Consider the following 3903-nt stretch of genomic DNA (forward strand, 5'->3'; position numbering starts at 1 on the left):
AAGGATGAATGATGCAAGCCTTTATCCAAGGTCTTGATTTCTGCTTCACTGAATAGCATAGATCGATACATGTGAAAAATATGTGTTGATTTCAAACATGCATGAAATCATATGATTACCAGTCAATAACGGAGACTGTTAACAGATGCGAGGAAGGCCACCAATAATGGTGATGGTCTCCAAGATGCACAGTACAAACTAGCAAGTGTGAAAGATTTCTTTGTCATCAAACACCCGTAGAATCGCTTAACTAGGAGCCAATAATGAGAACCCTTGATCAAACACAAGGTAACCTACCACTAATGTCTGCAATTACCAAGGCACTGAATGTGTTTCTGGGTTATCTTCCTAGATAAAATGTTGAAGTCAATAGGAAGAAACCCGTCGAAAGGTAGGCAATGATGTGTCCTACATCAATCGACACGAAATGGGACAAGAATGATTTTGTTTTTTGAGGAATCTTTTGAGCATTTGGGTCTAAAAGATGGAGGGCATGATGAAAGGATATGTTTGATCAGTTGATGGAGGAAACAAATGGCTAACCCTTGAACAATAGAAGACACGACAACAGTTTTAACCAGACAGCACTAGACTCATGAACACTACAGAGTGTTAAGATACAGAGACACAATTACATCAGGGTATATAGGCTAAAACTCATAGAATGGTAGGGTTCATATTGAGAGGCCATCAAAAGGAAAGTTTATCTGAGTGAGTGCCATGTTCAAGGGAACGACTGCTGCCAAACCATGCTTTCTAATACGAAATACAGTTGTATTGTCCACTTTCCCCGTCTGATTAATTTAATGAGTCCAGATAGGTAAACTCATTGATCTTTTCATGTTTAAACAGTCTAAAAAGGATCGCAAAAAAGAATGACTCTTTGCCCTATTTGATTAGTTTAATAAGTTTAGACAGGCAAACTCCTCGATTTTTTCATGTTTTAAGAGTCTGAAAAGTATCGTAAAAAGAATGACTCTATACCTTGTCTGTGTATTTAAAGAGTCCAGACTAGACAACCCAGTGGTCTTTTCATATTTAGAGAGTCTGAAAAGATTGTAAAGAGAGACTCCATGGTGGTCCCTTTGTCATAGTTGTTAACTGGGTGCGACAAATGGTTAATAGTATACCTGGATCAGTTACTTTTCTGTAACTTAATCTATTAAACCCGAATAAAGAGAAACCTATTTTCAATAGATGTCGACCTCATTTTGTTGCGAGTACAAGGCGACAGACTAAACTCATTTTTCGTTTTGAATTTTTAATGAGACATGCGATGACAAACTCAATACCTTCATCAAAATTTTTAATGAGTCAAATGAAGAAAACTCAGGGTATCTTTTTCAATTTAGTGAAGGAGAAAAAGAGGGAAAAGAATGGCTCATCCCTTCGTCATAGTTTAACGAGCAAGAAGGAGGGGAAAAACTTGGGGATTTTTCGATTTAAGAGTGAGAAATGGTCCCAAAAAAGAAAGTGCTCTTGCTGTTGCCATATATTTTTAACGAGCCCGGTAACAAAAACTCAGGATTTTTTGGTTTAATGAGTGATAAAAGTACCTAAAAGAATGCTCGGGTCATCTTCATCAAGTTTAATGAGTAGAATGACTAAGCTCGGGATTTTTTTAGCTTAAAGAGCAAGAAAAAAGCACCTAAAAAGAATGCTTCTTTGGTATTTTTCAATTTATGAGCTAGAAACAGATCAAAAAAGAGTTGCTCATAGCATCGTTGTATGAATTTAACGAGTGCAATGATGAAAACTCGAAGATGTTTCTATTTTTTAAAGAGCAATAAAATATCACAAAAAGTTCTCTAACCATCGTTGCATAGATTTAACGAGCTCAATGATAAAAACTCGGGGATGTTTATATTTTTTAAAGAGAAATAAAATATCTCAAAAAGTTCTCTATTGATAACTGCATGCGTCTTTTACTGTTTTTCATTCCTGAAAGTACTTTCATCAAAAAGCAGTAAAAAGTATAAAAAAGCAGCAATTCCTATCATATGGGTTCATGCATGATAAAAAAAAAATCATGGAGAATGGACTACTTCCTCTTTAATGATGTTCAAAAAATCATATCTCCAAAATTATATAAGGAGATGCTTGAAGCTTTCACATGCATCATTTTCACTATTTTGAATTTTGTGAGAGAATTCTAGAGCTAAAGAGGAGTAGATTTTCCACGGACCATTGCAAGAGATCCGGGAGACCATTCGACGTGCCATCAGTCCCAGGTGAAATATAAAACCTTGCTCTATGCATTAATTGACCTTTCTTGATAGTTTTATGGGTGGACTTTTGCAGATATGAGGTGCCCTAAAGCCTTATTTGCTCACTAATGTCCTCCATATGGCTAGTAGGGAGCGTTAAACGCTTTGTACAAGCCAATGGAGGGCCTTAATCCTCCCTGTGTAGCACTGGGGGTAGTGTTAGAGCTAAAGAGCATAGTTAAAACCCTCATGCATGGATTCCTTAGGTGATTTTGCCCCATTTTAACTGGTTTTAGGGTTATTTTGTGCAGGTTTCAAGCCGAAATGACTCACCTATGGAGAGAATGGGCCCATGATAATGAGGAATTGTTGATGTGAAATGATCCAACATGCATACTTGAATTGCACCACTACGGTTTACTAAAGTATGCGAAGCTAGAGCTGATGAAAGGGCAGGAGGATTTACTGAGATGGATTATCTAATGTTGGGATGAACATGAGCAAGTGTTCATGATTGGAGATCAGGTACTGGCTATTGACTGGGATGACTGGTTTTTCATGCTATGGGGCATAGACAAACCTCACTGGTGGTAGGCCAGATCCACGATCTACCTCAGAGATGGTACAAACTTATTGCATCCCTCAGAGTGGAATAGTCAGCGACAGAGTCCCCATAGAGAGGATAAGATCCCTGTCTATGAGGGCAGTTTTATGGTTGATTGTGCCTCACCATGTGCGACGAGGAGGCCAACTACTTGCTGGAGGGGGCAATGCCGACAGTCTCCGTGAGGTTCTGAGGAAACTGGAGGGTTTGACCATGGGTGTCCCCCTCCGCCCTGCCAACTCCCCCTTCCTATGAGGGAGATTCCCGCTCATATGCAACGGCACATAGTTGGTGTACCTTAGCAGTTTCTGGTTCCTCTTCAGAGGGTAGCTAGAGCAGTTTTAGCATTTCTGGAGCAATAGGCTCTTTTTAGCAGGTGTTTTGGCGTAGCCACATGAGTGTTTGTAGCTGGGATTTTATAGCCATTTTGTACTTAAAACGTCCAAGTTTTGGAATATTTTGATGTAAAAGACTGGATGTTTATCTATATATATACAGATAGTTTTTGGTAATTTGGTGGTGTAAATGTGTTTTTAAATGTTTTTTGTAACAAATTTTTAACTCAGTAAATGTTTTACTTTTCATGCATGCTTCTATAAAGAATGAGACAAATGCCAATCTAATACATAGTTAGCTAATGAATTAGCGACTGTATTTAATTCTCAAGGAACATGTTCATATGTTATTATTTCAAATCGACGTTCCAGGAGCCGCACCCTTAGATAACAACGTAACAAGGTTTGATTACGAATGTGATAACGATTAGTCAATTGCATAACAACTAGTTGGGAGTCTAACCTGGCCACTAGATTGGAGATATCCCTTGACAATGCTTCTGTGAGAAGTGAAACAACGGACATGTACTCGGCAATATTGTTGGTGGCGGTACCAAGAAATACCCCTCCAGAGCAAAATAGTTTCGACTCGGGTGTGTAAATGACCCAAGCAGCGGATGCAATGTGTCATGTGTGACAACTGGCACCATCCGCGTATCCTACGTATGCGAAAGGTAGCGACGACATTTGCATTGTGAGAAAAATGCATGAGACAAGTACTCCACTAAATAACAAAGCAATCCAATCACACCAAAAA

Source organism: Pinus tabuliformis, chromosome 2_2, assembly GCF_031772625.1.
Source record: "Pinus tabuliformis cultivar Carrire ecotype Pingquan chromosome 2_2, CPIR1, whole genome shotgun sequence".
Taxonomy (NCBI): Eukaryota; Viridiplantae; Streptophyta; class Pinopsida; order Pinales; family Pinaceae; genus Pinus; species Pinus tabuliformis.